Source organism: Sus scrofa, chromosome 1 (genome assembly GCF_000003025.6).
Source record: "Sus scrofa isolate TJ Tabasco breed Duroc chromosome 1, Sscrofa11.1, whole genome shotgun sequence".
NCBI classification, from domain to species: domain Eukaryota; kingdom Metazoa; phylum Chordata; class Mammalia; order Artiodactyla; family Suidae; genus Sus; species Sus scrofa.
In genome coordinates this window covers 94,916,467-94,938,370 of record NC_010443.5, presented here as the reverse complement: position 1 = coordinate 94,938,370, position 21,904 = coordinate 94,916,467, and the positions used below count along the sequence as shown (strand labels likewise).

General features: G+C 42.1%; 1 protein-coding gene across 1 annotated transcript in view; it reads right to left on the bottom strand.

Moving 5' to 3' along the window:
• The window catches only part of SLC14A2 (solute carrier family 14 member 2), a 483,794-nt gene that overhangs the window by 384,378 nt on the left and 77,512 nt on the right, over nt 1-21,904 (bottom strand).

Below are 21,904 nucleotides of genomic sequence, written 5' to 3'. Positions count from 1 at the left end.
CTGTGTGTATCCCACTGGATCCTCCAAATTATCCTGTTGGGTAAAGAGAGTGGCTAATTTTACTCCCATTTTTACCACTGAGACTCAGGAAAGTTCAGTGACCTGTCCCAAATCTATAGCCAGCAGTAATGAAGCGGGAATTAGAATGAAGCCTTCCTTGAGCCCCGCTGTTTCTCCCACTGTAGGTAACTTCCAGTGGAACACCCTGGCCTCATGTACTACTCTGCTTATGACTGCCAACAAAACACTCTCATCCACATTCATCCCCCAAAGATGCAGGATTCACAATGCCATCCTGGCTATGAATCCTGTTAAAGAATGCTAATCAAATCTGGCCTGATTTGATGTCAGCTCTTCCGTTGATCCCAGTTGTGAAGCTAAGCTGTAATTAATACATAAAAGATGATGATTACACTGAATTAGACAACATATTGAGAGAGAACTACTGTTTTAGACCATCTTTCAGTAGTTGCTGCACCTTCAAGAAATACAATCTTCTAACAAGGCAATTATTATACAGTTAATAGACTATCTAAATGTCACTCATGGTTTCTGGCATTGATTGGCTGTTAATGCCTGATATCATTCTTGCATTTTCCAATGAAATAAATTCCTATTCATCTTCCCACATTCTTTTCTTCTTCCAGTGCTGTATTTGTATTGTTTTCTTCCATTGGGGAGCATGTAACTTTAAATCAAAATAAGAGGCAGAATAATAGAGGGTCTCACATCTGCCTTTCTTAGTATCAAAATATCTTACAAGGCCTCAAAAAGAAGCTATCAAAGAGGCATAAAGGAAACAATAAACATGAAAAGAACAATAAGGTATTTGAAAAGGAGAAAAATATTTCAGCCAACAGAGATGAACAGTTTTATGATGGTTACCCTGGGAAAAGTACTTCTGAAAAGAAATTGTCTTTCATTTCTCCCCAAACTGAGGAAGTAAAGATTTGCACTCTTCAGAAATACCACTCCCTCACAGCTCCTGAAAACAGCCTGGGACCATCTCCTCAAATCCATGAGCCCAGAGAACTGGTTGGAGAGCTTAGCAAGGGACAAGTTATTGGTTATTGATGGACCCAACAGAAAGATTCTGGAAGGGAGGTTGACCCCCCCCCCCACCTTTCAGCATACAGCTTGGTGTAGCCATCTGGAAGGGTGAAGGGACCAGGACACTGGTTGAACAAGTCCTGAAACACCAAATGAAGTCCTAGTGACAGGTGTTCTAGCCAGGTTAGCTGCTTCTGTGAACTGGCTAATCATATCACAACTTAACTTACTATCTGTGTAAAAAACTGATGTCTGTGTACAGCAGCAAAGTTATAGGAGACTTGGAAGACAAAGACGTTTTTCCCCTATGTTTGTTCCTCTACCACGCCATCCCAGGACATAGCACAGGACTGAACATATGGTGAACTTTGAGGGTTTTACTCCACAATTCTGCCCTTTGGAGGCAGAATTCATTCCTAATTACCTTTATTTCCCCAAAGCCTTGTGCAAAGCCTTGCTCTTAATGGGCAGTTGACAAATTGCTGAATGACATGTATAGTGCTTATTAAAGCCTTGTTCAATTCAAGTAGAAGGTAAACCTTCAAAAATTAATTGCAAACCTGCCTCTGATAAAGAGTGCTAAGAAAAAGTATGAGTAAAATATGCTGACATTCTTTGAGTACTTACTTCCTGCTGGACTTACCTCTTTGAAACTTATTTATGCTCACAACAGGCCTTTAGGTCATCCCCATTCTGCAGATGGGCAAACTTAAAGAACTCAGTAGCTTATGGCTGTATAACTAAAGTCAGGACCTAACAAAGTGTTTCTATGATAAAAGACACCAGAGAGGAAAAGTGTAAATCTGGTGTTTCGCCCTCTTTAGCGGTCCTTCAGATAGTTCCCATAGCCAACGCAATTGATGGTGCAGAAATCAGTTATCAAGGTGAAAAGGCAGGCTGCGGCTAGATAAGGCCTGTAAAAATGGACAGAACATGACACGCCTCACTGAGGTGACTGATGGAAAGGATTGGGATTGCGTCCGAGAAATGTGGTGATTCTTATCCTGTGGTGACTGTGTCCTGACCTTTTCTGAGGAAACAAATCCAGGAAAATGTTTGTAATGGGCTCTTTTCTAGTTCTTTTTAGATGTCAGGAGCTATGGGCTGTGGAGAGAATGGACAGCTTCTTGATGATGATCTTGGATAGCCATATAAAAACCTGTGAGAAGGCCCACCCTGAGCACAGTCACCGGCACTGCTGCAGATGGAACACTGAGGGATCAAGAGGGCTACAAGAAGCTGCATCATCCATGGATGTTCCCTTCTCCTCAAAAATATGCTGTAAGCTGTGGTGTAGGTTGCAGATGCGGCTCAGATCCCGTGTTGCTGTGGCTCTGGTGTAGGCCGGTGGCTACAACTCCGATTCGACCCCTAGCCTGGGAATCTCCATATGCCGCCGGAGCGGCCCAAGAAATAGCAAAAAGACAAAAAAAAAAAAAACAAAAACAAAAAAAACAAAACAAACAAACAAACAAAAATATGCTGTAAAAATGCATATTAAGGAACATCAAAAGAGGTTGGTAACTGAATGGATGATGTGGAATCAGGCTGAATGAAACCCATCATTGGCATGAAGCACAAACTACCGTTGGAAAGCAGAACAGGAGGGGCCTCACCTCTGTTCCAAGACAGGCCTTGGGACAAGTTCCATCTCCACTTACCCTGTTGCTCTGCAAGAGTGAGATTTCTTATTCACTGCTTCCCTTGAACAGTGGGTTCCTGGCATACTACCAGTCCAGTAGAAGGAATCACTGTGTGTTTGACCAATGAATAATGAAATGAAAGAATAAGTTTTATTGCTTATTGAGGATTCACCTCAACTAAAGATCGTTGTGCATATTTCCAAAACTGAAAAAATCAAGGAGTTCCTGTTGTGGCTCAGTGGTAACGAACCTGACTAGTATCCATGAGAATGCAAGTTTGATCCCTGGTCATGCTCAGTGGTTTAGGGATCCGGTGTTGCTGTGAGCTATGGTGTAGTTTGTAGACTTTGTTTGGATCCTGCATTGCTGTGGCTATGGCATAGGCTGGCAGCTGCAGCTCAGATTCAACCCATATTCTGGGAACTTCCATATGCCTCAGGTGTGGCCCTAAAACACACACACACACACACACACACACACACACACACACACACACACACACACACAGAGAGAGAGAGAGAGAGAGAGAGAGAGAGAGAGAGAAAAGAAATCAAAATATATGTATTTCAAATGTTTTGAAAAAGACTTAAAATGAACTGGGTTCCCCACATTGCGTTTTACACATGCTGAGATATGTTTGGCCAGGAATGGAGAGGAAAGTAAAGGAAAGTCCATGATCAACTTGGGAATTTAGGGGTAAACAAAGCTTGTGAGATGCTAATAGGCACTGTCTGTGTTCATGCAGGTATTATATTACATTGACAAATATATTTGACCATGGAAATCATTTTCAAGTTATTAATATTAACATGTGATAAGTTCGTCTGCAGAAAATTTAGCTTAGTAGGCACTTAAGAATTTCACAGGGCCAAGGCATACCAGGCAGCATATTAGTTACCTTTCAGACATTCCTTCTGGAAATTTCTACATCTATATAGTTCTAAATGATGATTGGAGAGAATGCAAAACAACTAGCAGCTTGTTCCCATCCCTGAGCATCTTGCAACATAAGAAGAGCAACAGTTACAATAATATCGAGTACTAATATACATTCACAGCTTGCACTGGCAAAAGATATGCAAAGTCCATGATGATTTCATTAGAATGAAACTGTATTTAGAGGGAGGAAAAATAAATTAGACCATACTCTATGGCTTAGCATAGAAGTTACTTCCTTGAGTAAATATCTAATACCTGCTTGATTACTCACTTCTGTGCAAGGGAAAAACAGGAATGATTTCTGAGGATGAGACAAATATTTTCAGTCTTTGAGAAATGCAAGGATTCTCATCTATGTAGTAGCATTTTTTGATCAATCACTACTCACCTGGAAATAGTAAACACAATCACCCTTTTAAGACAATATCAGTTTTTCCCCCACCAATGATGGGGCCAAGGGTAAACCCTTGTCCCTCAATTTGACAAATTCAATTCTTTTGTTCCAGCAAACTCCTTGGGCCTCAGCACCTCACAAGGGCTTCCTCTTGCCCTCCTCCAGATTGCCCCTCCTCTCTCAGCTTGAATGGGCTCACGAAGGTGTTGCTTGATTCCTCCAGTCTGAATCAGGTAACTTCCTTTAGTCTCTCTCATCATTTCTGGGTACCATAATTGCATATATATTTAAAAACATGTCTTCCCCACTAGCTTAAGGTTCATGAAGACAGGGGCTATGTCTGTTATGTTAACCACCTTATCCTCATCATGTAGAACATTTCCTGGTGTACTCAATAAATGTTTTATGAATGAACACATGAATGAAAAGATGTATGGATGGATGGATTAAAAAAATTAGAATACCAAACTAAAAATTGAGATGTAGCTATAAACTTATACACTTAAACTCACACTTCTGAGTGCTCTATCAAAAAAGTTGACCATGAGAAGTTGTCTGTTCACTCTACTCCTATAATCACTGCTTAAAATATGTTTAGAATTCTATTTTGGAAGAGTCCTTAGCACCTGATTCAGGGTGTCTGATTTTATTAAACGGCCCCAAATCATTCAGAAATAATCCTGGAGGGCTTGGAGGAAGTTGAGCCATATGTTGGAAGATCAAGCAACAGAGATCATCATTTGACTTGAAGGACAATTTCCAAACTGGAAATTCACTGATACTGCACATCACATCATCACTGGGATCCTTGAAGAACCACTGGTGACATACAAGAAAGGGGCAACACTCATTTGGATACTGGTTAAAAAAGGAATCCAATGGCTTTAAAGTTTTATTTCCTAATTTATAGTGTTAATGAAACATCAGAACAAAAATAACTGATTCATCTGAAGAGAAACCACCCAGGGTTCTCAGTGGTCTTTAACTATGCAGGCAACAAGTAAGCTAATCCAGCCTGTCCCACCACCAACAGGGTTTCTCAAAGTCATTGTTCCAAGGGAGTTATCAATTTCCTCTAAGACTTATTTGGGGACCCTATTTCAGGATAAAGAATAATAATTGAATGGGATAATGGAGATTCATCTGGCCTGGTACAATTGCCCTTACAACCCACTCCTTTCTTGCACCATAATGAGATCATGTGTGAAAGCCTAAATTATGTAAATGAAAAGGCTCCACTAAGACCGCTGAAATATTCCTGGAGTGTTACACTTGACAACCTCAAAGTACATTTCACACTGCTAATGACTTCATCACTAACACAACTGCCATGAGTCAAGCAGTTTCCATGGCAACGCCCTAGTACAGCTGTTTACCCATATAAAGTATTGCACCTACTTAGTTACATATACAGACAGATCACTAGATTCCTAGGTACTGAAATTGAAATAATTCAATTTTCAATGTCTCTCTTTATGAAGTGATTCTGCCAGCTATAGGGATTAGCATATCAATGTGACTTTGACAGGGGTTGCTGCAAAAGACATATTTTGCAGGCACTTCATGTCAATTAGAGCCCTAACTGTTTCATGGAATAATCATTCCTGCCAGATTAAGGTCGGGCTGCAAGGTAATTTAATTGGTGCCATTATATGTAGAAAAAAATGCTCTAATAGAGTACATACACTGTCTCTGCCAGGAAAGGGGAGGGCTGCACAAAGCAAATGACTGAAAAGAATTGCCTTCTTAGCCATTTAGAGAGGATTTAAAAACACCACACACACCAAGATGGGAACCTCTGAGATGTTATTTCCTGAATTAGCTGGGAGGAGAATTTTGAAGGAGAGAGGGGACGTTGGCCAGTTTGTGATTTTCTCCCAATGCTTTTTTTTTCCCTCGAGGAACCCAGAAGAGTAGAACAGTTCACTTGATTCATACCTGTGCGACCTTCATGAATGCCATGGTCACATCTGCCGAGGGGGCATTGTCCCTGGGCAGGCTGAGGGACAGGAAGGTCGCAAAGCAGAAGGGGCGCTACCAACGTGCCAAGGAGTGGTATTGAACCACTACTTTCTCCCTTTCCTTGAAGAGTGAAAGATGTTCATACTTTACTGTCCTTTTCTGCCAAATTTCTCTACTATAAACCCCATTGCCTCAGAGAGGCTCCTATCATCTCTACGCCCCCATACTTGGAAGTTTGAAGAAATGGCTGAGATTCTGAGTAACTAGGCACGATGGGTAGCACCATTCACGTTTCTCAGTGTTGCTGGGGAAAAGTAGGGAAGTACACCTAGAAGTAGATATAATGGCTCAGAAGACATTTCCATTTATCACCTTTAACTCACTGGTGCTCACTCACCATCCCCCACTATTATCATGCGGCTACTTGGGAGAGAATGAAAAACACTAGCCTCACTTTGTTTTGTTATCACTTGTATCCCCACTAGAAATAGTCTCCAACTTTTAAATGCTCTGAATTAGTTAAAGCCTTATACATCCTATCTTATGAGAAGAACTAATTTGGCAGTTGATCACATCTGATTTTGTGTCATTAGTGGTTATTTTGTGTTTCCATGTCCTATAGCTTCATCTCCAGCATTTGCTCCTTGAGGGCAGGACTTTTGCTTTTTATATCTTTTTAGTACCTGGATGCCAACATGCTACGCACATATGATTTTCACTAAATAATTTTTTTAAACTTTCATCAATGATGCTGGTAAATCATTATTTAAATATCAAGAAACGGAGGCAGTAGACCTTGGAAGATGTAGTGCATGCAGGGAAATTACTGATTGTCAGAGGTGCTCTCTCACACAGTTAATTTCACCAATTAGGGAAGCTAAGGTTTGCTAGGGCAGCACTTTCCTGTAGAAATATAATACTAGTCATGTGTGAAATTTTATATTTTCTAGTAGCCAATTAAAAAAGTAAAACTATGCAGATAAAATTAATAATATCTTTTGTTTAACCCAAAGGTATCCAAAAATAGTATCATTTCAATATGCAGTCAATATAGAATTTACTGAGACATTTTAGAGTCTTTTTGTGTGTGTGCCAAGTTTTTGAAACATAGCATGTATTTTACACTTACAGCAGATCACAGTTCAGACTGGCCACACTGCCCATGCACAGTGGCCACACAGGGCTGGTAGCTACTGTGTTGGATGGAGCCTCGCTGTCACCTAGTAGCAGAACAGTGATAGAACTCATATCTTCTGACCCTCTGGCCAATGTTCTTCCTGCTACATGAAGCAGAAACGAGAAATACCAGATTGCTGGTTTCCCTTCTCCCAGACCCCTTCAAAATAATAGTCTGGACTCAGCCATGTGCTGAACTGCACCAAACACCTCTGAGAAGCTCGTAGCCACGCAAAATGGAGAAATTCTTAGGAGAAATTGAGTTTTCCCTACTTTCAACAATGTGAGCTTGGAGTGGTGCAGTGAAAACTTTTAAAGGTTGAAGGAGGGAGGGCCAGCCGCAGATGGGATCTTGGCAGCAGAAGGCCTATCAAAGTTATAAAGAATCTGAAAAAGAATGGATGTATGTATATGTATAACAGAATCACTTTGCTCTACAGTAGAAATTATAACACTATAAATCAATTATACTTCAATATAACTTTTTAAGGAGTAGGAAAAAAATCTATTCACTCTGTCCATTTTGTCAGAATGTATTTACCTCTCCTTTATTAGGCCATGGGGTCATTCCCCTCAGGTTCTTTAAATCTTGCCTCAACTTGGACAGTGACCATTTAAATCATGATGAAAGAAAACACCACCCCTGCCTTGCATGGCACCTGGCACCTCTGAACAGAGAGAGGCTCCTTGTGAGTTAATGTACTAACGTGGAGAACAGAGACCACCTCTCCTCTGCTCAGTGCTGGGGGAAGTGTGCCTGGGCAGAATAGGGAGCACAGGCGATGAGGAGGAATTTTGCATTTGTGAATGTAGATTATATTCCAGGAATTTAGCCAGATTGTTCCTAGAGCAGGACTCCTAGGTGTGCTGGCCAGGGGATGGGGAGAAAGTTAAAAAAAAAAAAATATGGGTCTGTGTTTCATTATAGTTTGTCATCTTTGAGGAGGGATTAAAAAAAAGAACTGCCACACTTTTTATACTGATGGGTATATTTTTTTGTCAGGGGAATCCCCGAGGCATTTGATTAGGATGTTTTACTACATTCTACCTTTCAGGGAAGTTCAAAGAACCACAGTGGGGATGACTGGAGCTTGGAAGCTTTGCTCGAATCTTCCAGCAGCATCCTTGCTGCCCCCCTCTTGGGCTGGTGGGGTTTATTCACCAAGTTAAAATAAAAAGGTGAAAAAGTTTTCTTAAATGTGATAAGAAATTAAGTAATAAAATGTAATGCAAGAGAGATGAGTGTAATGATTACAGTAAATGAGCAGTGTTCAAGTTGCTGCCAAACTTTTGCCATGGAAAGAAGGTAGCTGTTCTTGTGGAGGGGGCTGAGAATGGCCAGAAAGTGTCTGGGCACCTATTCATGCAGGGCTTGGGTCCACCTTGAAGGTCCTCCAGCCTGTACAGGCCAGGGAGTTTAGTGTCAGCGAAGGACTTTCTTATTTTTGTTTCACATGAATTGGTGAAATATGCCCCTCCTTCAGGCAGGAGGGTTCATCCCCACAGGAACCACAAGTAGGATTGGGGATACCCCTAGTCTTTAGTCTGCATGTATATATATTTTTTCCTATTTTGGTTGCCCCAAGGCATATGGAGTTCCTGGGCCAGGGATCAGATGAGCTGCAGCTGTGACCTACACCACAGTTGCAGAAATGCCAGAGCCTTAACTCATTGTGCCAGGACAGGGATCCAACCTGAGTCCTAGTGCTCCAGAGATGCTGTTGATCCCATTGCGCCTCAGCAGGAATGCCTCCACAGATTTTGATCAATGACACCATCAGGCTGTGTCAGTTACTTAAGAATGGCCTCAGTTGGCACTCAAAGTTGTTATGAGGAGAAAACTATTATTTCCCCCATTTCTTCATTTCCCTGGTAGACATGGGTTTTAGTTTCCACAAATGTATGGTCTCTCTTGGAGGTTGCAATTCATGCCACATAAAGAAACTTAGGAACTGTGGGTAAGGAGATCACACCTGTCCCACCTTGCCCCCAGAGCTGGCTAGGCATAGAACAGGGTGTCTGGAGGGGCAAGGATCCTGCCCAGGGACCCTTGTCTTTCAGGGCTAGTAAACTACCCCTGGCCAGTGTCTGTTCTTATTCTCACCAAACCTCCTCCTGACCCGCTGGGGGTGGAGCAGGGAGCCTGGCACAACATCATTTGTTCATGGGACTGGGGCAAGGCAGCTTACATATTAACATGTACATTGATCTCAATACACAGGGTTAATCACTGGGAAGATCACAGGGTTTGGGGTTTTTGGGGGACAACTCACCTACTCCAAAATCCACCAGAGACCCAAGAAAACATGGCTGAGAGAAAGTGGGTCAGAACTATCAATGCTGCAACCTGCCCCAAGAAAGAGCTTAGTCTCTTCAGGGTCCATTGACTCTTTTCTCCTCTTCACCTCCCAGCATGCCCAAGAGATAACTCTTTCTATCACTCAGGGTAGCTGTGCCCATGGTGCCCCTGTTTAGAGAAGGAAGATGGGAACACACAGAATAAGGACAACTTGCTCAATGCCTCAGGGCAAGCAGCCAAAGGAGGCAGGGCTGGAGGGCAGTGATCCTGCCCATCGCAGATTGGGGAGCAGAGAGGGTGTGCATGTGGCCGTCGGGGGTCCCCAGGTGCAGAGTGGCCAGGGACTGCTGTGCCCATGTGGGAAGGGCTTAGGGAGCATTTATCTACTGCTTATGCCTGCAGACCAGAGGGAGAGGACTCCATGAGGTCTAAGAGGAGGTTAAAGAAGAGGTGCTGCCCAAAGGGTGTCAGGGCAAGGAGGGCCCTGGCAAAAGAGGGGAGCCAGGTGAGGTGCCTAAAGACAGACAGCAGGGAAGGGGTGAGTCGGAAAAGCCTTTTGTGTGAGGCCCAGAACAAAAAGTGGGGCAGAATGAGGGGTGATCACTGGATTCTCAGGGCTTTCCTTCCTGAGGTTTCAGTGCCAGAATCTGAGAAAGCTAAGCCACTGGCTATGAAGCCTCTGAGACCCCCTTCCTCCTCTGGCCCCAGTGTCATGATGATGAGCTCTGGTCCAGTGACCATGACCGTGAGGTAGGGCAGTTCTCCTTCAGAGCCCTGACCTTAGGTACTTTCACAGGTCTGTATTCCATGTCCTGCCAGTTCTTTTGTTCTTCTGAAATGACATGGGGGAGTAACATGCTGTTCCTGCAGTCATTTCTCCTTCAAATACTTACCAGCTTCCACTTCTTTCTAATTAATGCCAACAGGTAATCCCTCCTCCCACAAGGAACTGATTCCCTCTCCTGAGCAGGTGCACAGCCATCTTCATCCACGATGGCTTAGACAAAGGCAAACAGAAGAAACAGGCACTGCCTTTCAGAGTCTAGAAAGGAAAAGGTCTTTCTGTTTTCTTTTAAATCTCTGTGGGGTTGGTTTGTTTGTTTTAAATGAGACAGCGTGTAAATGGCTCTCCTTAGGAAGAGAGAGTTCTAATGAACAAGCCTGGCCCATTTTCCACTGGGTAATGAGTGCACCCAGGTAGCTGCTGGGAACAGTGATGTATTCAGTTGTCACCCTGATTTTACACTGGGGCTGGGTGGCCTGTTTAATACAAGAACATAAATCTATCAGCTGTTTTTACAGGTTCCCATTCGGAAAGCCACAGTCTTAGAATAATGCATGTTCTGTGTTTGCGAGATTGGCACAGCCCTTCCATCATTTCCATAACATCTATGAGCATTTGCAGGTACTGTATATCATAGACCCTAACACTCCCCACACACACACTCTCACACACAGAGAGAGCCATATGGACATTAGAATTGTGGATGCCAATAAAGAGAGAGAGAGAGATTTGTAACTCCCAGAAATCTTCTCTGTCCCTCAACTTCTGAGAGGGAGAGGAGGGTATGAAATGAGTGAAGGCAATACTCAACCTAGAATTAGAACACTTCCCCCCACAGGTCTTCTACAAAATGAGGCAATAAGAGTCTCTTAGTTTTCTTCATCACCAAATTCTTGGATTCTAAGATATGGAACTAAGTGTTAATGAGAAATTACAAGCGAAATTTTATTAAAGGAGAAATGAGAGCCTACACGTGATGGGAGTTTTGAAGGTGTGTGTGTGTGTGACACATACTAAATGGCACTGGATGAAAAGCCTGGAGGTGGGAAAGACAACATCAAAATATTGACACATTTCTGAATCCAAAATTCAGAGCATCCAATTAAGGCCATGTGATTTTATGAATAAAGATGCAGATGATGGACCACAGTAAAGAGGAGACATTCGGTTATATGCTAACAGTGATAAAGCCAAATGGGCAGTGCCAGATGAGAACATATTTTGGAGAATGTTTGGAAGGCCAGTCTCAGAAGGGCTTCTGACCAAATATAGGGCATGTGGAGCATTATACTTGGATCAGCTCTCAGCCCACAGAACAGCTGGGGGAATTGTTAAGCCATGTGTGCCAACTTATAGAGCTACTGCATGGTCCAGCACTGGTTCTCACCCCTGGTCAGATGTTAGAAATCCCTGAGAGCTTTCTAAAAATACCAATGTCCAGGCTGCAAACCCGATCTACTGGATGAGAAGCTGGGGCCTAGGCTCTGGCAGATTTCAAACTCCCAAGGCAATTCTATTGGACAGCCAAGGCTGAGAATGACTGTTCTGGGGAAAGGTTCTGCAGCTGCCAATTCTTCCATCTGGTGGCCCTACATGTGCTCCAATAAGGTGCTACACAGCCCTTAGAGATGCCCTGCATGAAACTGACCAGGAGGTAAGTCCATCAGCTCAAGAAAATTGTGATGGCTGACAAAACAACCCCCGGATGGTGAGGAAGAAATATTTAGCCCCATTCTCAATTCTTCCTCTGAGCCACTTGGCTCTTGCTCACCACTCTAGTTCAGTGTCTGGATTGTAATTCATATTTAATGGATGAATGAAGGTCACTGAACTCTCCTAGACTTGGAGTTCTTAACTCTAAATGAAAAGTTTAGATCACAGATGTCCATACCCCTTCAAATTCTAAAATTTAGAAACCCTGCAAATTCCCATGTTTGAACTATTTCCTGGACTTATCTCCTCCCCTGAGTTTGTCTTTCCCTCCCCCTCTGTCTCCTTCCCATAGCATTCCCACTAAGTTCCACATGTCTAGTCTGAAAGATGCACTCAGATCACTTCTGAGGCCCTTCCAGCCATCAGACCCTTCTTTGGTATTACATCACCTCCTCCAGCTCTTGCTGATCTCCTTCAGGGGAATTTGTGACACAAGTGATACAAACAATAAAAAGCCAAGTGGGAAAGAGTAAGGCTGTCATTAAAACAGCAGGAAGCCTCTCCCTCCAGGCTGGAAGAAGGTAATGTTACCAGAGCCCAGGGCCCAGTACCACTCTACCTGGTGGGAGTTGGAGCCTCACTATGGGGACCTGGAGCGTGGGGGTGACACAGCACCTGCCAACACACTGCTAGAAGTGAAGAGGGAAAGCACACTGGTTTCTCTTTTCTTCTTGCCTTCTAATTTCCTAGTAGTTCCTCCCCTTAGCCAAACCCAGGCAGAAGCCAGATGTCATAGAAACTTGGAAAACAGAACTTTATAGGAAGCAGCAACCCCCGCCTCCATCCCCCTACCCATGAGACAGAGCAAAGTGGGAATAAGACAAGGAATTAATTTGAGGGCAAAAGGTCAAGAACCTACACTGTACTGTAACTTTTTTTTTGTCTTTTTTTTTTTTTTTTTTTTTTTTTAAGGGCTGCAGCGGCAGCATGTGGAAGTTCCCAGGCTAGGGGTCGAATTGGAGTTGTAACTGCCAGCCTATACAGCAATGCCAGCCACACAGCCACAGCAATGCCAGATCCAAGCCACGTCTACAACCTATACCACAGCTCACGGCAACACCAGGTCCTTAACTCACTGAGCGAGGCCAGGGAATGAACTTGTGTTCTCATGGATGCTGGTCAGATTCATTTTCACTGAACCATGATGGGAATTCCTGTAACTTTTATAACACAGTCGAGTGCTTACAGGATCATGTCTTGTCTAATACTCTAAGACCGAGTATCTAATAGAAATATAAGGCAAGCCATGAAATGTGGACCACATGTGTGATTTTAAATTTCCTAGTAGCCATATTAAAAAAGAAAGAAATACATGCAATTTTAATAATATATTTTATTTCACCCAGTATATCCAAATTATTATCATTTCTACATGTAATCAATATCATCAGGTTTAATGAGACATTTTATATTTTCATCGTACTAAATCTTTGAAATCAAGGGTGCATTTTACACTTACGGCACATTTCAGATTGGATATTTCAAGTACTCTGTGGTCACATGCGGCTAGTGCCTCCTTATTTGAGCTTCAAATGATTTCCTATGGATTCCAAGTTTTGAGAGAGGGTAAGGCAAATCCACTGTGGAGGACAGCTCCATACCCAGAAGACTTCACATGCCTGAAAGTTCTAACAAATTCTTATTGAACCTAGAATTGTAAGGGGAAAACACAAACACAGCAGACACCTATTGAACATAGATCTTAGAAGGCTGAGAAAAGAACGTGCTGTGTGTACCAGATTAATAGCATTTCACACATCCTAGGAAGTAGCTTCAGAATCATGGGCTGTGTTATTGATTTGCGTGTTTCTTGTGGATGGTGTTGTATGATGATATGTTTGTTTTTAATAGCTTCCACTTTTATTAAGAAGACTGGAAGTGCTCAGAAACTTTCTTCCTGTGATCTTCTCAAAGCTGGAGGGAAATTTTCTTTACAGAAGGTAATGACTCAGTGTCTGGAAAACTCTGTGCTTATAAGAATTTCAACGGGCCATGAAAATCACAAGTCAGATACACGCAAGGTAGAGTACTGATTAGTTTGGGGATGGGGGGATGAATAGAATGAGATAGGAGTTTCCAGTTGGGACCACGTCCCATTTCTTTTACTGAATATTGGTTGTATTGCTAGTTTTCATAGCATACGTGTATGTTATAAATGTTCTTACATTTTTTTAATAAAGTTACAAATGGTATTCACACAAATGCACACAAAGTGACAAAGGAAGATATAAGAAGAGAAGGAAGGAAGGACAGAGGAAGAAATGGAGGAAAAGTGGAAGGAAGATGGGGAGGGAATAATGAGGGGAAATAAAAGAAAGCAGAATGTACAGCTAGTGGGAACTGACCCTGCCCAGAGCACACTGACCAGGGCAAGGCCTTGTTGTACTTGGAAATCCCATCTTTACAGTTTTACCTACAATCCAGCTTTACATACCCAGGGCAGGTGTCTCCTAGGTGTGAAGATGTGCTCTAAGATGAATCGGCCTGGGCCCTGGCCTTTCCCTCTGGCAGAAGTTCATTGTCTTCTGACAATCTGTGCCCTCCATAAGGTGACTCTTTGAAGGCAAACCCTTTGGTCGGCTTTTAGGAGTGGGAAGTAAAGTCACACGACTTGCTAGCTTGTGAAGGAGTTAGTATGGTAGAAGGGGACAGCATGGGCCCTACTGCCAGCTGAGCCCACAGCTGATCAGGGCCCAACCCCTGGCTCCTGGAATAGCTTGAGATTTGAAGAAAACAAACTATGAAACTAAGCTGGGGTCTGAGGAAGTTTTGAGCACTGCATGATCCCTAACAGAAGCACCCTGGCTGCTGGATCTTCTCTTTTCCTACTCATGGTAGACCCACTGGCCATTCCAAGTCAGACAAGGGTGCACTCTCCTCTGAAGCTGGCACCAGCTCTCACACCTCATCTCTGAAATCAATGCGTCAGCATCAAGTCTACATTGCTGACTCCTTGATCCAAAGGCCCTCACTGCCACAGGGGCCTAACCTGCACTAATAGGGAGCTGGCTGGGACTCAGCACATCACAGATTCAAGGGGGAAGAAAGACTTAGGTTAAGTAGGAGAGCAGCTAGGGGGGCAAGGAGCAGGCAGCAAGTGGAGGTCAGGTCAGGGCTGCCAGGAACGCCTAGCAGGTGTCTAGGCTCCAGCAGGTCAGAGGTCAAGCCACTAACAGGAGCACTGGTGAGCAAGATTGACTTTGGATTCTAGAGCCAGGACTGTTTATTTCTTCTCAGTTTTATACTCAGTTACATGTCAGTATCGTTGAACCTAGAAGTGTTTAACATTGACAGAGGAGATGTCAGATTAGGCAAGGGAGTCCTGAGCCCTCAAGACGCAGGATTACTTCACCCTCCCTGCTGTCAAGTGATCTTGTTTCTACTAATAAATAGAGAAATGATGGGCATGCTTTATATACCAAGAAATACTTCTAAATGCACCTCCAATAGCATCTAAGAGATGCGAGAGAGAATGATGACAAGCATTCTTGACATATTTCAACTGAAAGAGTCACATAATTAAATTTTGATTGGAAAGAGCCTAAAGAAACAAACAAAAAATTCTAAAGTATTCCATATTCTCCCCCAACAATAATTCAAGTGCCTTTGAAAGCAGGAATGACCCCAGACATTACGCAGTTCCTGTAATATACAGACTGGTTATAACCTAACCTTATGCTCATGGAGGTGATGTTGTGGGCAAGACATTAACCAAGTGTCTGCATGTGCACCTGTGTGTGTACAGATGCACATTTGTGTGTGTGTGCAGGTATGTATGTATAGGATCCTAGGAGCGTACAAATAAGGTGGCTGAGTTGGATATGTAGTGAGGAAACTCCCAGAATAGCAGGGACACTGTTAACCCCCAGAAAAAAATGATTTGGAATTTAAATAGCGAGTGTTCAGAAGTGATAGGCAAAATAAACCTGGGAGACTGTTTGCGGTACAGATGGAATCTGATGCTCTCTGAGCAGGATGAAGCACTGTCAGTGTTTTGACAGACACAGACTGATGTTCAGGACAGAGCCAAGGGGGTGCTGGGTGGTGGGGCGTCGGGGGGTGTGTGTGGCGATGCTGGAGACCTCCACGACAGATTGACAAGGCTGAGCAGGGATCCTTTTCCAAGAAGAAGGAGGGGAGGGAGGGGATGGAAGATGAAGGCTCAGCAAGACTGGGATGCTGGTGGCAGGGTGAGGTGAGAAGGGCAGAACTGCATTTACCACTGCCTCTTTGGGGATTATTAAGGAGGTAAAAGCAGGGGCCAAAAGCCAGACCGTGGGGGGATAAGCATCACTTCCCAGTGCTTTATTTCTCTTCGCAGTTTGTGGAGCTGGCAGGCCTGTTTAGTGCTCCAGGCAGAGAAACCCAATGACAAATGCCTCCCATGAGGGCTGAGGGTCAGAGAGCAGAACTCAACCAGCAGCAACCATACAGTGTTTTCTCCAGCACCCGTAGCTATGTTACCCAGAAGGGAAAGTAGAGCCTGATAGACTAGTGGCTGGTGAGGCAGGAGACCCTGTATAAGCTTAAATGCTTGGTGGTGGAAATACTACTCTCTGACTGCATAGCCTTAACTGACTTAGACCAAACCAGCCCTCAGTGCTCCCCCTCTCAGTCCACACAACGGCTCTAAGAAGCTTTGTGTACCCCGGAACCTGGATGTCCTGCCTTCCTCTGTGATAATCCCCCTTGTCTGCACTGAAGGTCCCTCTTGCAGGTGACCGACTTCCCCAGGTAGGTGCAATATCCTTGTTCTGATTTCCCCAGGTGAGCAACTGGGACCTCGGTATCCAGCAGACAGTGGGGTAGTGTGGCCACCATGCCCCCTGAAGTCAGGAGGCTGCATTCAAGTCTTGCTTCTGCCCCTTATCAGCCCTATGCTCCTGAGCAAGTTAGTTACTTTCTTGAAGTCTCCATTTCCCAGGTTGTGGAGAAAAAATCATATATCATAACCAGTGGGCTTGTTGCATCTAGATCAGTGATTCTCAACTAGGTTTTCAAGCTTTGTCCCCTAGGGGACATTTGGCAATGTCTGCAGGCATATTTGCTTGCAGGGAGTGGGGGGTCAGGGGAAGCATTTATTCTGGCTCCAGTAAATAGAGACCAGGTCTGTTGCTAAATATCCTAAATGGGCAGGACCTTCCTTATAACACAGAAGTATCCTCAGTGTCAGTAGTGCTGAGGTTGCTTACCAAATATCTCTCAAAGTCTCACAAGTTCTTTATTATTATTATTATTATTATTATTATCATTATACTTTTTATCCTAGCTATGTTCTTAGAACTATTTAATTTTATTGTGTATCTGTAAGGTGGAAATACTGGAGGATGACATCCCTTTGTACCTCCCTCCAACCTCTACATTCAGTGGTACCATGTTGGTCACTTCGAAACCATCATGGTGTGAATATTTAAACCACAGAAATCTATAGCAAATGCTATAAACCAGGACTTTTTTTCCCAAAAGAGCCTGTTATTAAACATTTACAAGCACACTATAGATGAGTGCTAATTTATATCATTGTGTGTGTGCATGTGTGCACCTGTGTAGTTTATATGTGTATATATAGTAAATGAGATGTCTTCATCCCCAGCTTTATATTATTCAGAGGTTTTTTTCATTTTAAAAATAATTTGTTTAAATAAAGTTGATTTACAATATTGTGTTAATTTCTGCCGTACAGTGAAGTGAATCAGTTACATAAACACATATTCATTCTTTTTCAGATTCTTTCCCCATATAGGCTATCACAGAATATTGCATAGAGTTTCTTACGTGATACAGCAGGTTCTTGTTGACCAGCCACAGGTTCTTAATAACCACTTCTATGGATGTCTTTATTTATTTATTTATCTATCTATCTACCTAGTTATTTATATATACGTATGTGTATTTGGGGGAAGACTGCAGGCTCCTTGAGGGCAAGCAGAGGCCGTATCTGAAAACTTCTTTGTTTTTTGTTTGGTGCCTCGAATATTGTAAAACCCCACAAGTCATCAGCTGCTTCGTCAAAGGAGTCACAAAAGAGAATTTGCTCTTCTGGCAAAAGCATACATCTGTTTTTCTACTATTGGATTCATTTTTTCCTAGTGTGAGATGGGAGCATAAAAGTACATATTGTGCTATCTGTCCTCTCCCAAAACCCTTCTAAAATATTAGAAGATCCTACTAAAAACCGTATCCAGATCATTCGAAAGCAGATGATTCGAAAGATAGTCATGTCATTGCTTTCCAACAGATTGACAACAAAAGAAAGGCTGTTTGACTAAACTTCTCCCCATGGAGGGAGAGGTGGTGTGAGGCCAGCATGTGCTTACTGGGAGAAATCCATTGTGTCAGATGTCTTCATAGATGTTTTAAAAGTTCAAGAGGTAGGAAAAAGGAAGGTTTCTTCAAAAAAGAAAAGTAGATTACATTCCCACCAACAGTGCAGGAGGGTTCCCTTTTCTCCACAACCCCTCCAGCACTTGTTATTTGTGGATTTATTAATGATGGCCATTCTGACTGGTGTGAGGTGGTTATCTCATGGTAGTTTTGATTTGCATATCTCTCATAATCAGCGATGTTGAGCATTTTTTCATGTGTTTGCTGGCCATCTGTATATCTTCCTTGGAGAACAGTCTACTCAGGTCTTTTGCCCATTTTCCATTGATGATTGGCTTTTTTGCTGTTGAGTTGTATAAGTTGCTTGTATATCCTAGAGATTAAGCCCCGGTCCGTTGCATCATTTGAAACTATTTTCTCCCATTCTGTAAGTTGTCTTTTTGTTTCCTTTGCTGTGCAAAAGCATGTCAGTTTGATTAGGTCCCATGGGTTTATTTTTGCTCTTATTTCTGTTGCTTTGGGAGACTGGCCTGAGAAAATATTCATGAGGTTGATGTCAGAGAGTGTTTTGCCTATGTTCTCTTCTAGGAGTTTGATGGTGTCCTGTCGTATATTTAAGTCTTTCAGCCATTTGGAGTTTATTTTTGTGCATGGTGTGAGGGTGTGTTCTAGTTTCATTGCTTGGCATGCAGCTGTCCAGGTTTCCCAGCAATGCTTGCTGAATAGACTTTCGTTTTCCCATTTCATGTTCTTGCCTCCCTTGTCAAAGATTAATTGACCATAGGTGTCAGGGTTTATTTCCGGGTTCTCTATTCTGTTCCATTGGTCTGTCTGTCTGTTTTGGTACCAGTACCACACTGTTTTGATGACCGTGGCTTTGTAATATTGCTTGAAGTCTGGGAGGGTTATGCCCCCTGCTTGGTTTTTGTTTCTTAGGATTGCTTTGGCGATTCTGGGTCTTTTGTTGGTTCCATATAAATTTTTGGATGGTTTGTTCTAGTTCTGTGAAAATTTCATGGGTACTTTGATAGGGATTGCATTGAATCTGTAGATTGCTTTGGGTAGTATGGCCATTTTTACAATATTGATTTTTCCAGTGCATGAACATGGAATATCTTTCCATTTCTTTCCATCTTCTTTAATTTCCTTGATTAATGTCTTCTAGTTCTCGGCATATAAGTCCTTCACCTCCTTGGTTAGGTGTATTCCGAGGTATTTGATTTTGTGAGGTACAATTTTAAAAGGTACTGTATTTTAGTATTGCTTTTCTAAGATTTCATTGTTGGTATACAGAAATGCGACTGACTTCTGAATGTTCATCTTATAGCCTGCTACTTTGCTGAATTTATTAATCAGTTCAAGTAGTTTTGGGGTTGAGTCCTTAGGGTTTTCTATGTATAGTATCATGTCATCTGCAGACAGTACAGTTTATCTCTTCTCTTCCTATATGGATGCCTTTTATTTCTTTGGTTTGTCTAATTGCTGTGGCTAGGACTGCCAAAACTATGTTGAAGAGCAGTGGTGAGAGTGGGCATCCCTGTCTTGTTCCAGATTGGAGTGAGAAGGCTTTCAGGTTTTCCCCATTGAGTATTATATTTGCTGTGGGTTTATCATAAATGGCTTTGATTATGTTCAGGAATTTTCCCTGTATACCCACTTTGGGGAGGATCTTGATCATGAATGGATGTTGGACTTTGTCAAATGCTTTTTCTGCATCTATTGAGGTGATCATATGTTTTTTTCACTTTTCTTTTGTTAATGTGGTGTATGACGTTGATTGATTTGCGTATGTTGAACCATCCTTGTGAACCTGGGATAAACCCTACCTGGTCATGGTGTATAATTTTTTTGATATGTTGTTGGATTCGGTTGGCTAAGATTTTGTTGAGAATTTTTGCATCTATATTCATCAAAGATATTGGAATGTAAACTGGTACAGCCACTATGGAGAACAGTTTGCAGATACCTTAGAAATCTATACATAGAACTTCCATATGACCCCACAATCTCACTCTTGGGCATATATCCAGACAAAACTCTACTTAAAAGAGACATGTGCACCCGCATGTTCATTGCAGCACTATTCACAATAGCCAGGACATGGAAACAATCCAAATGTCCATCGATAGATGATTGGATTCGGAAGATGTGGTATATATACACAATGGAATACTACTCAGCCATAAAAAAGGATGACATCATGCCATTTGCAGCAACATGGATGGAACGAGAGACTCTCATCCTGAGTGAAGTGAGCCAGAAAGACAAAGACAAATACCATATGATATCACTTATAACTGGAATCTACTATCCAGCACAAATGAACATCTCCTCAGAAAAGAAAATCATGGACTTGGAGAATAGACTTGTGGCTGCCTGATGGGAGAGGGAGGGAGTAGGAGGGATCGGGAGTTTGGGGTTACCAGACACAACTTAGAACAGATTTACAAGAAGATCCTGCTGAGTGGCATTGAGAACTATGTCTAGATACTCATATTGCAACAGAACAAAGGGTGGGGAAAAAAATATATATGTACATGTAAGGATAACTTGATCCCCCTGCTGTACAGTGGGAAAAAAATAAATTATAAGAAAAAAAAGAAAAGAAAAGTAGAAAGACTGGGGACTTTTTGGCCCCTTGCACATTTTTGTGTGCCTCTAATATATCAGATCCTTTGTTACATGTGTTATATCATCTTCACAACAACTTATTGGGTAAGATCTGAGGCTTAGGAAAATTAAGGCTGTATTTTATAGATTTTAAAACAAATATATTTTTCACATCTTGTACTCTGTAATGAAATGAACATTAAAGTTGATGTCATCTAATAATCAGTGTTGGCTTCCCCCTCCACCCCCCAACAAAACTTCTCTCTTTTTACATTTTTATATACCTAAGGTAAGGATGCATTTTGCAATCTTTAGCTACTTAGATTCATAAAAATAAGGTCACTTATCCAGATCATACAACATGGCAGAGCTGGCAATCATAAGATGTTGGATGTTTATTTATAATCCAGCAAGGAAATTTGAGTGCTACATAATAGGCTTCTTGTGAAGGTCACAATAGAGTGGTTTTTTTCCTGAGATGACTTGGATGGCTCCAGTGAGAAGTCAAGGAAGATGCACATTTTCATTACTGTATTTTTTTTTCATTTTTTAAGTGTTACTGAGAAATAATTTACATGCATCACCGTATAAGTTTAAGGTGTACAGAGGGATGATTGGATTTGCCTATATTATGAAATGGTTAATGATGACAATAGGTTTAGATAACTTCCATAATATCATATAAATAGAATAAAAAGAAAAATCTCCTCCTTTTGATAAGAATCCTTCAGATCTACTCTTTTAGCAATTTTCCTATATATTATACAGCTATATTAACTATAGTCATTATGTTGTAGATTACTTTCCTGGTACTTATTTATCTCTAACTAGAAGTTTAATGGAGAAGACAAGTAATTTATAGATAGATATGTCATCTATCTATCTATCTATCATCTTTCTATCATCTATCTATCTGTCTATGAAGCTATATCACTAAAAGAAGCAGCCAGAGCCAGAATAGGAGGTAAGGTCTAGACATCAACCTTTATGCCTTGGTTTTCTTGGACACT